Here is an 18,553-nt window from a genome sequence, read left to right as displayed (position 1 = left end):
AATAAAGCTGGATGGGGGAAAAAGAAAATTCTTGAAGATACTCAAGACATTTACAGTCAACCCCAGACTGCATGATAGGAAGTGCTCACTGCAAATCCACCACCACTGCAGCCACAGGCTTGGACCAGTGGGCAGGGTTTTCTTTCAAGGCGGCTGCCCATCACTCTACCGTAAACTCTTCCTTCTGTCACCAAGACCCAGCAGTACAGCAGCAAATTCCTTATTCCTTTGAGTTGACAGACATGTCGACCCATTATAAGTGTCAGTCAGACCATTTGCACAGTTGAGAAATTGGATATAGATACTTTACAGTATGGGAGAATTGTCTGTCCTTCATATTTTCATTCATTCAACCAAAATGTAGTATTTATCAACTTACAGGTCCTTTTCTAAGTCCCAGGAATATAGCAATGAATTTGATGGGCAAGGTCAAGGGATATGTACATGCTTTTTAAAAGAACTGGAGTGTTTGAACTTATCTTTATATTGTCTACCTGATGCAAAGAACTGACTCATTAGAAAAGACCCTGACACTGGGAAAGATTGAAGGCAGGAGGACAAGGGGCTGGAAGAGGATGAGATGGTTGGATGGTATCACCGCCTCGATGGACATGAGTCTAAGCAAGCTGCAGGAGCTGCTGAGGGACAGGGAAGCCCGGTGTGCTACAGTCCATGGGGTTGCAAAGAGTTGGACACGACTGAGTGACTGAACTGACTGATACCCTCATCATATAGATATTTGCTGAGCATGTACTATGTCTATGTAATGTGGACCACAAGGAAGGCAAGAAGAATCAGAAACTAATTCTGTCCTCCCAGAGGAGAGGTAAGATACACCTCACAAATAAACTGTGTAGTTTAAAGTGTTAGGTGCTATAAGCCAAGAAAGGACAGGGAAAAGTTCAGAGAGCAAGATAATTTATCCAGGTTCCTCCTTTCTTAGTGAAGGTCTGGGATGCAGGCACATGTTAACTGTCCCATCATGGCAACTTTCAAATCCACTCTGTAATATGGTACAGTGTGGGCTTTATTTATTATTTATTGCTGGTGTTATTGAAGGTAATGACAACATGGTTGATTGTCATTGTTACTGAGGATACATCATTATACCCTTCTCTAGGAGGCAGGTGTTAAAACCCTGGAATTCCATTTAAGGCCTGTTGGGAGTTGGGTATGGTTGAGAACTCCCAGAAATTGGAGATGTACCTCTCGCAGGAGGCAGAGTGCTGCAGAGGTTAAGTGAGTGCGCTCTGAAACCAGACTGCAATTCACAACCTGCCTTCCGAGGCTGGCTCTCACGCTTGCCTGCTGTGAGGCCACGGGCAAATCACTTGAACTCCCTGTGTGTGTTTCCCCATCTGTTAAATTGGGGTGATCACAGTACTGGCCTCATACGGTTATATGACAATTAAATGCATGTACAGCATTCACAACAGTGCTCGACAGACAGTGGCATGTATACTCAATGCCTGTCATTATTATTGCTCAGCCTCATACAAAGTGGATTCTTGAAGGGACAATCAGCGTGATGCTCGGAGGACACTTATTCAATTAATGCAACTGTCTTCCTGTATTTAAATATCTCTGAAGTTCATTTATATGAATTTAGTTTACAAATTCTTCCTGAGTGCAGCAATGCATTCTAAATATCTGAGTAGTTTTTTTTTTTTACTAAAATAATTTTTGTTCTCATTTAATGTAATATATGATACATACAAAAGGGTATAGGTTTGCATCTGGTATGTAAATTTAAAGCATCTGTGTGCTTTCCTATCCGATTTTCTGGTCTCTCTTCCAGAAGTGACCACTATCCTGAATCTCGTGTTTATTACCCTTTTGCTTTAAAAAAAAATCTAAAAAAAATCAAAGTATAACATACATCACAGTAAACCTCACAAACTTTCAGTGTATAGCTGATTATTATATTTTTTAGAAAGTATGCACTTATGTAACTACACCTAGATCAAGATATGACCTATTACTGATACTCTAACAGCTTCTCTGACATCCCTTCTCACCCTCTTTCACCATAAGGTAACCACTGTTCTGAATCATGTCACCAGAAATTAAGTTTGGAATTATTATGTATGTATTATTCTTATGTCTGGGTTTCCCTTGTGGCTCAGACAGTAAAGAATCTGCCTGCAATGCAGGAGGCCCAGATTTGATCCCTGGGTTGGGAAAATCCCCTGGAGAAGGGACTGGTAACCCACTCCAGTATTCCTGCCTGGAGAATCCCGTGATGGAGGAGCCTGGAGGGCTACAGTCCACAGAGTGGCAAAGAGCTACACACAACTCGACTGAGCCACACTTTCACTTACTTTATCCTTGTGTCTACTTCCTTTCAGTCAGCATTGTATCTGCGAGATTCATCCATGTTCATCTGTCCGTATGTATTAGTTGTTCATTCTTTTTCACTGGTTGAGTGATATTCCACTGTGTGAATTATCCACCCAGTTTATTCATTCATTCTAGTGTTAATAGACATTTGTGTTGTGTCCATTTTTTGGTGGTTATAAATAAGGCTGCCGTGAACTTTCCTGCATATGTCTTTTGGCACATGTCTGTACTCATTTTTGTTAGGTGTAAGAAGAGTGTAATTATTGTCATAAAGTATGAACTTATTATAATAGACAATTCCAAGCAATTTTCCCGAGTGGTTGTACCAATTTACGTACCATACCACCAGGACTGTTTGACTTCTAGTTGCTGTACATCCTTGATAGTACTTGGTATTGTTATTTAAGCAAGAATTTTTTAGTCATTTTGGTGAGTGGAGTGAGCTATTTTTCTTGATCTGTATTTTAGTTGCATCTATTAATTTTGGTGCTTCACTGATATTCAGTTCAAAATATTTTCTAATCTATGTATGGCAAATATCCCCCATTCTGTGTTTGCCTTTTCTTTTTATTGATGTAATTTTTGTTGTTTGTTAAACATGATATTTTACTGTAACTTTTTTTTTACTTTGATCAGTGGGTTATTTAGAAAAGTATATTTCTTAATTTCTGGACATCTGGGGGTTTCCTGTTTAAGTTTCTGTTTTGAGTCTCTTGCTCAATTTAACTGTCATCAGAGAATGTATCTGAATGACATTTACCCTTAAAAGTACACTCATAGAAGTATTTCTGTCAGTTTTTGCTTTATATATTTTGAGGCTATCTTATTATGTGTGTACAAATTTGGAATTGCTATATTTTTCTGTTTTATCAACCCCTTTTTCATTAGGAAATATTATTCAGTAAAGCTCCTTGCCTTAAACTCTACTTCGTCTGATACTTGTCTAGATACACCATCTTTCTTTAGTTTATCTTTGCTTTGAGTATCTTTCTCCATCCATCCGTTTAGTTTCAATCTTTTCCGAGTATCTATTGCTCTATAACAGAGCACCTCAAAACTTGGTGGACAAACCAACATCTCTTTTGTCTCTGTCATAGGTTTTTTGGGTCAGGAGTTTAGATGGAGCATAGCAGGGATGTCTCATATCTGTTCTAGGATGTCTGGAGTTGTGGCTGGGAATGCCTGAATGATTGTGGGCTGGAGTTATCTGATGACTTTTTCACTTACTGGCTGGTACTCAGACCAGGATAACTGGAGACTGGGCTCAGTGAGGACTTCCTATGTAACTTGGGCTATCCTGGAAGCCTCTGGGCAGTCAGGCTGCTTATACAATGGCTCAAAGCTCCGAGAGTGAGCATTTCACTGAATAAAGACAAATTTGCATAGACTTTTATTACCTAGCCTTGAAAAAATCGCAGTGTTATTGCTGCCATTATTTATTGATTGAAGGAGTCGCAAGCCTGTCCAGACTAGGCAGGGGAGTTAAACCCCCACTTCTTAATGAGAGAAGTGCAAAAGGATTTGTGGTAGGTTTTAAAACTGTCACACAACTTTTCTTCCTGTATTTCTACATTTTAAGATGTGTTACTTGTGTGTTGCATATGGCTGGATTTTATTTATTTTTATCCAGTCTCACGATTTTTGTTTTCTAATTGGAGACTTTGGTCCATGTATATTTAAAGTAAATATTGATACTAAGGTTTAAACTGATTTTACTGTTTACTTCCTATTTGCTCCATATGTCTTTTATTAAATTTGCTCTCCTTTCTTTCCTCTTTTGGATTAATCATGCATTAAAAAATTATTCAATTTCCCTGTTCCATTAGCTTGTTATTGGTACATTATTTTTATCATTCTCTAATGATTACCCTAGAGATTGCAACATGTACCATTATTTTATTATAACCTACCTTAAATGAGTATTTGTTTCACATCCTGGACAATAAAAGAATCTTACAACACTTTAACTCCATTACCTCCTTTCTGTCTTTTGTTCTATTGTTAACATATATTTAATTCTGTTTATATATTTTGAACCCTCCAAAACACTAGTATTATTGTTTTATATGGTAAATAAATATTAATTTAGATTTGCCCATCCATTTTACATTTTTGGTGTTGTTTATTCCTTTGTGCATTATTACATTTCTATCTAGAATTATTTACTCTGCCTGAAAAATCCTTTTCGTGTTCCATATACTAATAATAAATTCTTTCAGTTTTTCATTGCTTGAATATATCTGTAGTATGTTTTCTGAAGATTATTTTCACTGAGCATAGAATTTTAGGTTAGCAATTACTTTCTTTGACCACTTTAAAAATTTCCTTTAACTGTCTTCTAGTTCTTTTTTTTTCTATTGCTTTTAGCTGTCAGCTTTGTTGTTGCTCTTTTGGGAAAAAAAAATGTGGATTTTTCCCCTCCCTCTGGCTACTTTTAAGATCTTTCTCTTTGTCTTTGGTTTTCAGTAATTTTCCTGTGATTATCTAGGAATAGTCTCTGTATTTATCTTGCTTGGAATTTGTAGAAAATCTTTTTTTCCCTTTTTTTTTTCAGATTAAAACATTAAACACTTTTTCTTATTATTTTATATTGGGATATAGCTGATTAACATGGCAGATTAAAACATTTTTAAGTTAAATTTTAAAAATTGAGGTAGCATTGGTTTATAATATTATAGAAGTCACGCGTGTGCAATGTTATATGTCTAATTCTGTACACGCGACAGTGTGCCCAACACCAAAAATTCAGTTTCCATCTGTCCGCGTTCAGGTGATCCACTTTGCTCATTTCACCTTCCCTCCCACTGCCCCTCTGGCCACCGCTACTCTGTTCTCTGTTTATATGTGTTTGTTTATGCTTGATTTGTTCATGTTGAATAATTTTTGTTTGTTTAGTGTTCGAGTGAAATCACACTGCACCTGTCTTTTTCAATCTGACTTATCAATACTTCAATTAGCATAATACGCTGTTTGTGCTAAGTTGCTTCAGTAGTGTCTGACTCTGTGTGAGCCTCTGGGCTGTAGCCAGCCAGGCTCCTCTGTCCATGGGATTCTCCAGGCAAGAATACTGGGGTGGATTTTGCCATGGCCTCTAGGGGATCTTCCTGACCCAGGGATTGAAAGCGTTTCTTACGTCTTTGCGGGAGACCCGGGTTCGATCCCTAGGTCAGGAAGATCCCCTGAAGTAGGAAATGGCAACCCACTTCAGTATTCATGCCTGGGAGAATCCCTGGAGGAGCCTGGTAGGCTACAGTCCATGGGGTTGCAAAGAACTGGACACGACTGAGTGACTTCATTTTCACTTTCACTTATGTCTCCTGCCTTGGCAGGCAAGTTCATTCCCAGTACTGCCACCTGGAAAGCCCAAGACGTGTGGGATCTTAGTTCCCTGACCAGGGATTGAACCAGGGTCCCGGCACTGAAAGTGCTGAGTCCTAACCACTAGACGGCCAGGGAATTCCCTCTATTCAACTCTTTTCTTTCTTGTTTATTTTCTGGCCCCATTTGTTACAATATCGCTTCTGTTTTATGTTTTGTTATTTTATCTCTCTATTTTTTGGCCATGAGGCGTGTGAGATCTTAGCTCCTCAACCAGGGATTGAACCTGTGCTCCCTGCAATGGAAGGCAAAGTTTTAACCACTGGACCACCAGGGAAGTCCCTATTCAGTTCTTAATTTCAGTAATTTTCCTGTTTTCATTTCAAATGTGTTTCCATTTGACTCTTTCCTGAACAGATTCCAGTTCTTGGGTAATATTCTCTATCCTTTCTCTTCCTTTTTTTTTTTTTTTTTTGTGGAATGTATAAATAATAACTATTAAAATTTTCTCATTAGATAACTAATATCTACACCATTGTTTTTTCTGTTTATCTATTTATTTATGTATTTATTTTTATTCTTGGTTTTGAGTCATTTGATCCTATCTCTTGCCTGGTTATTATGTTTCTAAGATTCATCTGTGTTGTTGCAAGTAGCTGTAATATAATTCATCTGTTTTTACTAATTTCTAATAGTTCACAGTGTGACTGGATCACAGTTTGTTTCTTCTGTTGGCTCATTGAAGGTCATGTGGTTTGTAGAATCATTAAAAAAATCATTCACTTTAAGTTTCTTGAAGCCCTTTAAAATAATTCTGCAGTGATTTTCAGCTAGAGAGCCAGCCTGTGCAGCGTGTTTTGACCACGCTGGCAATGGACCCTTTCAGTGATGTAAGTACCAGAATGTGCTATGAATACTATTTCTCCATGATGGTCTTACTCTGTATCCCCAAATAAGCCCAGTAAAATTTCAGAACTGTTTATTTGCAGTTGCATTGGCCACGTGGGTGGGTAGTTGGCTTCAGTTTGAGGATGTGGAAATCAGGAGCTGGGCAGGATCAGCTCATTCTCTGCAGGGTGAGATGGAGGCCGCTTGATGGAACCAGGTTTATTTAGTCAGTCTCTTCAAGAGGCCATGAACAAAACTGGAATAAAAACTTAGGAGGCTGGTGTCTGAGCATGCTTCTAGTCTCCTGGGAAGCAATTCCAGCTCCAAAGTTCATGTACATCATCTAAAGTCCTCAAGACAGTTTTTCAGTGTCTGAGGGAGACGCTGGGTGTTTTGTTGGAACCTGGGCGTGTGGAGGCCGGGGCAGGGGTTGGGGGGATGGAAAGAGCGCAGAGAACTTTCAGGCTGATCTGGATTTTAACCCTATTAGATGTTTATAGCGATGACTTATTTAGCTTCCTTTGGCAACCCACTCCAGTACTCTTGCCTGGAGATCCCATGGAGGGTGGAGCCTGGTAAGCTACAGTCCATGGGGTCACAAAGAGTTGGACACAACTGAGTGACTTTACTTACTTTACTACTTACTCATCTCTAAAATGGGCATGCTGGTGCCTTTTAAACTGGATTCTTGTGAGAATTTTATGCCAAATTATGTTAAAGATAGGGATTTCCCAAGTGGTACTAGTGGTAAAGATGCCACCTGTCATTGCAGGAGACTCGGGTTTGATCCCTGGGTTGGGAAGATCCCCTGGAGAAGGGAATGGCAAACCAGTCCAGTATTCTTGCCTGGACAATTCCATGGACAGAGGAGCCTGGTGGGGTACAATCCATGGGCTCACAAAGACACAACTGAAGCAACTTAGCGCACATGCATATTAAAGATGACTGGCATAATGCCTGGAAATAATTTAAAAAAATATTTATTTACTTATTGGCTGTGCTGGGTCTTAGGTGTGGCATATGGGATCCTCCATCTTCATTGCACCACTTTAGTCGTGGCATGCAAGCTCTTAGTTTCGGCAAGTGGGATCTAGTTCTCTGACCAGGGATTGAACCTGGGCCCCCTTCACTGGGAGCACGAAGTCTTAGCCACTTGACCACCAGAGAAGTCCCATGCCTGGCAATATTAGGCGTTCAATATAAGGTAGCTCTGCGTCATTGCAGTCACTCATCATTACTGTCACCATTATTATGCAGGAAAGCTTCGGCCATGAGCAAGGCTCTAGGACCTCTCAGGGGGCAGGCAGTCTCTGCTGCCCTGCTACTCGACCTGGTAAGTTTGTGGTCCTGGGCAATTTCTTAAGTCACCGCTCTTTTCCAAGGCTTGGTCCCTTACAAAGAGGGAAGGAGAAGGGCTCTAACTGATTAGAAATGGGGAGAATCAGATTTAGGGCAAAGCCTGCTATAACAGAGTCCAATGTCTACAAACTGACAATCAAGTTGAAGAGGAAGACAGGTTATGCCACCATTCGTACAGGGGAAATCCACCATGGCAGAAGATTTTCACTGATGTGATGGGGCTTAAGCCTGTCACTGAATCCAGCTGATTTTTAAATACATTGACAGCTGATATCTGCATAGACTGAGAACCAGTTTAGGGGACCTACCTGGTACTAGGGAGATGAACTAATGATGTGCCAATTCAAGTTTGGTTTTGTGCTCTGGTTCATGGCAGGGGCCCACGGAGCAAGGTTCTGATCAATCATTTTCTAACGTCGTGCTTGTTCATGTGTTGGATCATTTATTCATGAAACATTTTTATGAAATGTCTCCCATGTGGCCAGCACACTGTTAGGTGCTGTGGGGAATACAGAAAGATATATATGTGTATATATGTAGAGTGAGCCTTGAGTTCAGCAATTCCTTTCTATGGCTTATATATGGGAAAGTAGCTATAAAACATGGAATAAAGTGGTGAGGTCATAATGTCCTAAAAGAAGTGCAGATGAGCTTTTCCTGGTGGCCCAGTGATAAAGAATCCACCTGCCAGTGTAGGGACACAGGTTCGATCCTTGGTCTGGGAAGATCTCACATGGCATGGAGCAGCTAAGCCTATGTACTACAACTATTAAGCCTGTGCTCTAGAACCTGGGAACTGCAACTACTGAGCCCACATACACTAAAGCCCATTCTTCACCACAAGAGAAGCTACTGCAATGAGAAGCCTGCACACAGCAACCGGAGAGTAGCCCCTGCTAGCTGCAGCTAGAGAAAAACCTGTGCAGCAATGAAGGCCCAGCACAGCCATAAATAAATAAAAATAAATTAATGACATTATTAAAAATGTGCAGGTTAAATTTTAGAAATGTTCAGAAGAAGAGAGGACATTACCTGTAGGTGGATAGTGTGAGGTCTATTCTTGTTGCCTCCAATCTCACCCTTCTCCATTTAATTCTTTTCATCATCACCACTCTAATCATTCTAAAATACCCCTTTCAGCAAGCCCAGCTTTTTCTTAAAACCCTGAAATGATTTTGTTTCCCACTGAACCGATTTCAAAGTTGCTTTCAGATTGTCTTAATATCTCTAGCTCTGCAGGTATGATTTATTCCTTCTCCTTGGATGAAGGTTGGAGGGATGGGGGTAATGTCAATTGCCTGGCATACTTTCGGCCTTCCACGTATAGCCTGTGATTGTGGCCTCAGTGTATCTTCCCTTGGGAATGTTGTCTGTGGGAATCTTTTTTCTTGTTGATATCTTGGGTTGTGGACTGCCCATGGTACAATCCTATGCTTTCCTCCATATGTTTGTGTATTGTAATGAATTAGAGTTTTTATGCTCAAGAGGCAAAGGACTTCCACACTTGGCCTTTGAGCTATAGCCTAAGCTGAAGAGTGGACAGTCTGGCTTCTGTTGGTGGATAGATAGCCCAGGTTCTACCAGTTCCTAGTTTCAGGTAGGGAGCCTGGCTCCTGCTTGTGGGCTTTCTGACCTTGACTTGGCATTTGAGCCTCAGCCTCTGTAGCTTGTGTAGCTTATGTTTTCCTGAAAACCTGGAGGCTTTAGGTGGCTCACTCCATATTATCTGTATCTCTACCCCCAATCTGACTTTGACCAAATCCCAGAGTGGTGGGCTCTTGTATTCAGTTGCCCAGTATCACCTCTGGTACTGGTGGCTCAGCTGGTAAAGAATCCGCCTGCAATGCGAAAGACCTGGGTTCAATCCCTGGGTTGGGAAGATCCCCTGGAGAAGGGAACTGGCTACCTACTCCAGTACTCTGGCCTGGAGAATTCCATGGACGATATAGTCTATGGGATCGAAAAGAGGTGGACACGACTGAGCGACTTTCACTTTCACTGTCATGCCATCTCAGGTTTAATGTGTTCAGAACTGGACTCCTGATGTGTTAATACATGTTAATACAGAAAGAGAAGAAGGCAAAAGAGGATGAGATGGTTGGATGGCATCACTGAAATGGACATGAACTTGGGCAAACTCCGGGAGATGGTGAGGGAGAGGGAAGCCTGGCATGCTGCAGTTCGTGGGGTCTCAAAGAGTCAAACACGACTTGGCAACTGAACAACAACAGCATTAAACATCCCATGAATAAAGGCTTATTGAGTGCCTGTTTCTTAGTGCCACTTTAACAGCTGTGATCTGATTTATGCTGTTAACTATATATACATTAGAGCTATATGGGTCCATACATGGTATACCATGTGTGTGTGTAGACCATAGTTATCTGGCTTGACTCCGATGTGCTTTGCTTTAGATACTCTGACAACCTCAAGATTTATAAGAAAGCACTTTTTGGATAATAGCAGTCCTGATGCCAAGAGATCCTTGTTGCATGGTTTGGCCTTACTTATTATGAGAGGGCAAGTAATTCTCACAGCTTCTCTCCCGCTCCAGACCCTTGAAAAGTATACTCAACACTCTACGTGCATCAGAATCCCTTGGGGTTCTTGTTAAAAAGACTGCTTTTTGGACACCCTCAAGCTAAACTTTCTAGGCTGGGGCCTAGGGAATATGACTGACAAAGGCGTATTTTTTGATTGTTATTAAGTAACTTTTACTTTCATTAGAAGAGGGTAGCAAAGACTCCCAGCAGATTACAGAATATAGAAGAAAGTCTTTTCTTGCTGCTTTACAGTTCTCTGAAGCAGCATAATCCAGCTGGAACCAGAATCTGTGTTTCTTGTTTCATAGCAGGGCTGAAAAGAACTGAAATTGAATGTCACAGAATTGTGAGGTAATCCACCCTAAAATGGCATACTTCAAACTGTCCAACCTCAAGCAGTCAGTATCCTATTTCTAGTTTTTTTCAGGCTTACTAACTCGAATACCTTTGTCTTCTACTATTCTTTCACATTGTGTGCGATTTTTGAACTTGGTATATGACATGGGTCATTTTCCTTTCTCATTTTCATATTAAAACAGTCTGAGCTTTCATTCTTTCACGTTTGGATTTTTTTTTTCATTCTTTTTACTAGCCAGAAAGGCATATTTTTAATGTGTTCTTCAGGTTATTATTATTATTTTTTAAAAATTTGGCCCCATTATGTGGCAGTTCCCCAACCAGGGATCGAACCCATGTCCCCTGCAGTGGAAGTGTGGAGTCTTAACCACTGGACCACCAGAGAAGTCCCTTCAGGTTATTCTTAAGTGCACTGTGATTTGAGAACCACTGCCTGAATCCATTTTCTCCTTTGGCAAATCATTTCAAATATTTATGGGAGAGACTATTCCAAGGAGCTCAGAAAAGAGGATGCTGACTTGCAGCCACCCCTTTCCACGCTGAGGTTGCCATGAACGCCACGGGGACCTGGTTTGGCCACATTCAATGCCTATGTCCATCTTGCTGAATATGGCTTTGGACCCTACTAGAACTTTCCAGAATTACCATTGCTACTTAGGCATTCTTTTCCGTGCTTTTCATCTTGTTGGTCTAACCACGTAAATGTCAGCAGAGGATGATGAACCTTATCATTAACATTGACCAACTGTCCTGGTTTGCCCCAAATTGAGAGGTTTTGTGGGATACAGGGGTGTCAGTGTCCAAGCCACAGAGGTTCCGGGCCAACTAGGATGAGTTTGGTCAGCCTAAGAAATGGGTCCTACAGACCTTATGTGTTGAAACGAGTGCTTTAGGAAATAACAGATTTGAAATCCACGCGGGTTATAAAATAAAGGAGCCCAGTGTGGGATGGAATGTATCCTGGGATTAGTCAGATGTGTGGTAGAGGACTGGGCAGTTCACGACGTTCAAAGCAGGCAGATCCTCCCAGGTAGCCGCTCTGCGGGAGGAGGTGGCCCCTCTTCTTCCAAGTCATGCTGGGCTGGCCACAGGGGTGGGAACACCGCATCTGGAGTGAGGAAGTTCTGTTTCTGAGCTCTGAGAGGAAGCTGCTGGTCAGACTCGACAATGAGTTGTCTGCTGCCTTGTTGCACGTTCCTGAGTTGTGGTGAGGGTGATGGGAGCGCCGTGAGGAGGTCAGGGTCAAAAAGAAGATGGCTGCCGGGGTCAATCTCCTTACGCGGCTTGAACACGCAGCCTTGACCTGGTAATCAGCCGGGTCCACCCAGCTCTGCCTTTCACCTGGAACATTCCTAGCCAGATTTGGGCGCTCTGGAGTCCTCTTACCCTATTCCTGTCAGGTATAGGAGAAGGCAGGGGATAGGTGTCTCTGCTGTTTCCAGGCACAAGTCCTTCTTCCGTGGGAGCAGGAATTCCTTTACAATCTTCATCTTGTGTGCTGTTTGAGTTTTTTTTCTTGAAAATGATTTTCTTTTGTATTTTTCCATGGGAAATGTCAACAAGGCTTCTCAGAGTAAACTTGTGTGTGTGTGTGTGTGTGTATGTGTGTGTGTATGCGCCTGGGCAGGGTTGTGAGTGGGATGGAAAAAGACCCACCACTGATTGGGTGGGCTCTTGATGGCTACTGCTTTACCAGCCATTGCATCATTCAATTCTCAAGAGAATCCTGAGGGTAGTAAGGATCCTTAAACATGCTTAAGCTGGCACAGGTGTAAGTGGACAGCTTGTAAGTGGCAAAGTCAAATGCAGTTCCTACCTTTGACCTCAAAGAACTTCTCCACACAAATGAATCACATTCTTTGTTATGTCTGTAAAGCTAATGGGAAAGTAGAAATTCTATAAATATTTGGCTAATCTGATTACAGAACCAGCCACTCTGGAAATTCAAGCAAAAGAATGATCTCTGGAGATCTGTGTTATTTAGTTTTTTTTCCTCTGTCCAGAGTTACTTTTTGCCTTCATGGTCTTCCTCATGTTCTTACACGCACTAGAGACCGTGACAATAATAGTAACGACCATATGGCTGGCTCTGTGATGATAAAGGACGTTGTCTCCCAACCTAATGAAGCTAGCAAAGGTTTTCGTTTCCTTGTTTTTGTTTCCTTGTTTTCTAGTCCATTCTTTCAAGAACAGTGTGCATTTTGAAATTAACATTGTAGACTGATTTTATCTGGGAATTCCCTAGTAGTCCAGTGGTTAGGACTCTAAGCTTCCATTACAGGGGCTGTGAGTTCATTTCCTGGTCAGGGGACTAACCGCCCCTCCCCTGCCCCCCCCCACGCTATGCAAGGTGTGGCCAAAAAAACCCCACAGAACTCCCTAGACTGCTTTTATCCTTTAAAATCTTGTTTAGAAGTAATTTCACTACACAGAAGCTTGAATTAAGCATTTACCTTTCCAGATAGAGACTTCCTTTTTGCAGATGCCACCTGCCAATTTGTATGAGGACCAACCTGTGTAAAAAGAGATTATTTTTTTAAAGCTTTTTCATTTCCTACTTAAAAATGGGCAACCAACCAAGAGTAGCATTTGAGTGTACTGCCTTCTTATCATTTCCCTATAATCAAAAGTGTGTAAAATAATTGTGATATGATTCTGATGATGAAACTTTGTATTTTATATTGTACTTACAAATGAGTCTGTGTCTGTGTAGGGGTTTAACTGTGTATCGGTGCGTGCATGTACACACACACACAGATCCAGCCCTGCTCCTTTCCTCCAAACACCTGATGGTAATAACTCTTCCCTCCTTCTCGGAGACTGGGGAGAAACACAGTCCCTCTTTCCAGGGTTCTGATGCTCCAATGGGACGTTGGGACACACTGCCTGTCAGTTTCACAGGGCATTGCTGCCTATGATTTTCCCTTTGCAGGAAGAGGAACTCTGGTCCCACCCCACTTCTCCGTCTCCTTTGACTGTGACCAAGCAGCTTGTAAAGACTGCAAGTCTTTCTCCTGGTGTCAGAAAGTACTTCAGCGGACAATTTAATCTTTTTCATTTTGCTGGTGTCCCCTGTTCACGTTCAGGATTTCAGAACAAAGCTCTTTGGGTAATACAGTAAGTGTGGGGAGAAGTAATGACACCAATTTTTCTTTTTTATAAATATATAAAATAGATTTATTGAGGTATAATTTACCTACCATAAAATTCACCGATTGTTAAGTGTACAGTTTGGTGAGTTTAGTAAATTTACTGTGCAACCTTCACTGTAATCCAGTTCTAGAAGATTTCTATCACCCCAGCATCACACTGTGTGACACACCCCAGAGTCTCTTGGCACCCATTTAAAGCGCATCTCCACTCCCGGCCTTAGTCCCGGGCAACCACTCAACTACCTTCTGTTTCCAGAGATTTACCCTCTTTAGAACTGTCTTACAAATGAGATCATATAATATTTATTCTTTTCTGTTGGCTTCTTGAGATTCATCCATATTGTTGCAGGTAACAATACTTCATTCCTTTTTATTGCAGAATTTATAGATAGGATTTTGTTATATGGCTATACCACATTTTGTTTATCTGTTCATCTGCTGATAGACAGTTGGGTCATTTCCACCTTTTAGCTGTAGTGAATAATGCTGCTGTTAACATGGGTGCACAAATATCTCTTTGGGTCCCTGCCTTCACTTCTTTTGAGTGTATCTCTAGAAGTGGAATTACTATATCACCTTGTAATTCTATTGAATTTTTTGAGGAATTGCCAAATTGCCACCTTTTTTTTTTAATAGCAGCTGCACCATTTTACATTCCCATCAGCAAGGCACAAAGGTTCCAATTTCTCTACGTCCTTGCCAACACTTTTTTATTTTCTGCTTTTTAAAAATTTATTTTATACAGGCCATCCTAATGAGTGTGAAGTGGTTTCTCATTGTGGTTTTGATTTGCATTTCTCTAATGATATTGAACATCTTTTCAAATGCTTATTCGCCGTTTGTATATCTTCTTTGGAGAAGTGTCTATTCAAGTCCTTTGCCAACTTTTTAATTGGAGGGTTGGTTTCTTTGTTGTTGACTTGTAGAAATTTTTCATATATTCTGAATATCAATCCTTTGTCAGATGTATGACTTGCAAATATTTCCATAGGTTTTCTTTTCACTCTGTTGATAATGTTGATTCACAAAAATTTAATTTTGATAAAGTCCAACTTCTCAATTTTTTCTTTTGTTGCCTGTGTTTCTGATGTTATAGCCAAGAAATCATTGCCAAATCCAGTGTCGTGAAGTCTTCCCTCTGTGTTTTCTTCTAAGAGTTTTATATTTTTAGTTTTTTCACATAGGTCTTTCATCTATTTGAGTTAGTTTTGCTATATGGTGTAACGTAAGGGTCCAACTTCATTTTCTTGCACGTGGCTATGTTCCCAGCAATATCTGCTGAAAACTGTTGAATGGTCTTGGCATCTTTGCTGAAAATCATTTTCCCATATGCTAGGGTTTATTTCTGCACTCTCTGTTCTATCCCACTGGTCTATTTTTCTGTTTTTATGTTAGTGCCACACTGTTTTGATTATCATAGCTTTGTCGTATATGTTGAAATCAGGATGTGTGAGACCTCCTCCAACCTTGTTATCCTTTTAAAAGATTGTTTTGGCTTTTCAAGTTCCCCTAAGATTCTACATGACTATAAGATGAAGTTTTCCATTTCTGCAGAAAGATTGTTGGGATTTCAATAGACTGTCCTAAATCTGTAGATGGCTCTGAGTAGTATTGACATCTTACCAGTATTGTCTACAAACAGGCATATCTGCCCAATTCTGTGTCTTCTCTAATTGTTTTTAGTAATGTTTTGTAGCGTTTAGTGTACAAGCATTTTGCCTTCTTCTTAAGCTTATTCCTAAGTATTTTGTTATGTTTAATGTTATTGTAAATGGAATTGTTTTCATTTCTTTTTTAGATTGTTTATTGATAGTGTATGGTAATGCAATGGATTTTTGTATTCCTTTCATAACTTTTAAGACGTTGATCCACTATCATTTGACATCTAGGATTTCTTTTGAGAAATTCAACCCATTCTTTATATGATTCTGCTCCCTCCAACCCCACCTTGACCCATGGACTTTTAATGGATTATCTCTTTATTGTTAATGTTTGAAATTTCACAGTGGTGTTCTTAGATGTGAATTTTTTTTCACTCACTATGCTAGTCACTTGGATAATTCTCATGTTCTCTAGTTCTAGGAAATTTTATTTAATTTTTCCATTCATAATTTCTTTCCCATGAATTTTCCCTTCTATTCTATGAAATTCTTATTATTTGGATACTTATTCTTTGGATTTACAAGTATTTGTATCTTTTCTGCTTGTATTTTCTACTTTATTGCCATTTAGTTATAATTTATGGGAGACTTCTTTACTTTATAATTTTAATCCTTTTGAATAATGTTATTTTGATGATCAGTTTTAATTTTAAGAGCTCTTTCCTGCTTTCAAGTTGTGCATTCATAGCACTAATACCTTTTTAATAACATCTTGCTTCTGCTTTATGGATGAAAAATAATCTTTTCTTTCTGAGAATATTATTGCCTTGTCTATTTTCCTTCCAAATTCTTTTCCTTTCTGTTGTATCTTCTGCTGAAAGGATTTCCTTAGGGGTCTGATGATCCTTATCTCTCTGTCCCTGTTTAACTGGAGTTGTTTGTGATGAAGGGGAGGAGGATTGGGTTACCAGTGACCTTTTCTACAGCATTCTTTAATTGTCAGTATGTAGAAGTCTTTTTTTTTTTTTTTCCCTACCAGAGAAGTACCATCCAGTCTCCTGCCTCAGAATTCTGTTGATGTGGGTGAGGTTGTACTTGGCTGCTCGCACTTTTGAAATAGAGCAGGAATGGGTGGACGGTCCTTCATATATAAAGAGTCGACTTTCATGGAATTTTCTTATTTTCACCATTTGTCTAGCTCTTGTCCTTTGATGAATCCATCTCCCTGAATTTGTAATCTCCTTAGTTTAATATTTTTCAGAGAAAGACTGCTAGCTTCCTTGAGTAGTAGGGAAGGCAGATGCTTGGCTATTCACCTTGGTGTGGAGTCCTGGGACATCCATGTGTTCCCACTACAGGCTTCCGGTCATTTCCTTTCTTTTCACCCTGACTCCCACACCCTCAGGTTTGTTGGCTGGAAGTTTGTGTGAAAGCTTAGCAATACCACACCACTTTGAATATATTGATTTTGTATTTAAATATCTAGTGAGATGAGTCCCTCCTCACTCTTCTGAATTTTCTTGGCTAGTCTCAGACACTTATTTATATGAGTTTAAAAACTCATGAAAAAGAATCTAAAAAAGAATATATATTTATTGCTGCTGCTAAGTCACTTCAGTCGTGTCCGACTCTGTGCGACCCCATAGATGGCAGCCCACCAGGCTCCCCCGTCCTGGGATTCTCCAGGCAAGAACACTGGAGTGGGTTGCCATTTCCTTCTCCAATGCATGGAAGTGAAAAGTGAAAGTGAAGTTGATCAGTCGTGTGTGACCCTCAGCGACCCCATGGACTGCAGCCTTCCAGGCTCCTCCATCCATGGGATTTTCCAGGCATGAGTACTGGAGTGGGGTGCCATATTTATTATGTATAACCAAATCATTTTGCTGTACACCTAAAACTATTAACTGTATTTCAATAAAATTTAAAACAAACAAAATTGCAAAGTATTTATATAAACTTGTACAGATCTTTATGTATTCCATAATAATTTGTTGTTGTTTAGTTGCTAAGTCATGTCATGTCTAACTCTTGCCACCCCATGGACTGCAGCCCATCAGGTTCCTCTGTCCATGGGATTTCCCAGGCAAGAATATGGGAGTCGGTTGCCATGTCCTTCTCCAGGGGATCTTCCTGACCCAGGGATGGAACCTGTATCTCTTACATCTCCTCTATTGGCAGGCAGATTCTTTAACTCTGAACCACCAGGGAAGGCCGGATAATTTAATTTAGCTTCCCAAATAATTTTGTTGGGGTTCTAATAGAATCTTATTCACTCTTCTATTTCTAGTGACTTGCACAGGGCCTGGATCACATGAAGTTTTCACACACACAAAAAAAAAAACCCTACATCTGTTAAGTGGAAATAAACCTTTGATTCACATGCCTGGACTCTTTCTGTTACACCATACTGTCTGATTCATGCTCAGATCACAGAGCCAGCCAGAAGCAGCACCAGAAGTGCTCAGATATCACAACTCACCATCCAGGAGTTTTTATACAACACTTGTACCTGTAAAACACTCCTGAGCAGTTATACACAGTCCAGCACAAAGGCCGTGCCAGTGTGAATGGAAGGTCATAAGGCCATGGGAGTCAAATTGCTTTAAAATCCCAAAGAAATATCTCTGCCTGGTCAACCCGTTCCACCGGCATCACACACTTTGGAGTGGAGGAGCAGGACGACAGGTGATGCCTCCAACCGATGGGTACATTTACGGTGGGGCAGAAGGAATGTTATCAAGCTTATTTATGGTTTCCCATAGGAGGAGCCATATTTCAATGGCATGAACGTGAGTGCAAAAGTAGGATGGTTTATCTGCCACGTCTGATCCATGTGGAGTTTAAGTCATAAAGTTTATTAGTGCCCCTGATTTAATATGACACATTTCCAGTGCAAATTACTCTGAGATCATCTTGTTCATAAAATATGACAGAGATCTTTTAAGTGTGAGCATAAGTTCTGAATTAATTTAATAACCCAGTCTGGAAAAAGGCA

The 18,553-nt window shown here is 40.4% G+C and overlaps 1 long non-coding RNA gene across 1 annotated transcript; it reads left to right on the top strand.

The window, feature by feature from the left end:
* The first annotated feature begins 13,603 nt into the window (after positions 1-13,603).
* LOC120865646 lies at positions 13,604-17,881 on the top strand. The gene is made up of 2 exons (XR_005721470.1): positions 13,604-13,922; positions 17,846-17,881. It is a non-coding gene; the product is annotated as an uncharacterized LOC120865646 (long non-coding RNA).
* The last annotated feature ends 672 nt before the right edge of the window (positions 17,882-18,553 follow it).

Source organism: Oryx dammah, unplaced genomic scaffold (genome assembly GCF_014754425.2).
Source record: "Oryx dammah isolate SB20612 unplaced genomic scaffold, SCBI_Odam_1.1 HiC_scaffold_7, whole genome shotgun sequence".
Classification (NCBI taxonomy): Eukaryota; Metazoa; Chordata; class Mammalia; order Artiodactyla; family Bovidae; genus Oryx; species Oryx dammah.
This window is presented reverse-complemented; position numbering and strand designations above follow the sequence as displayed.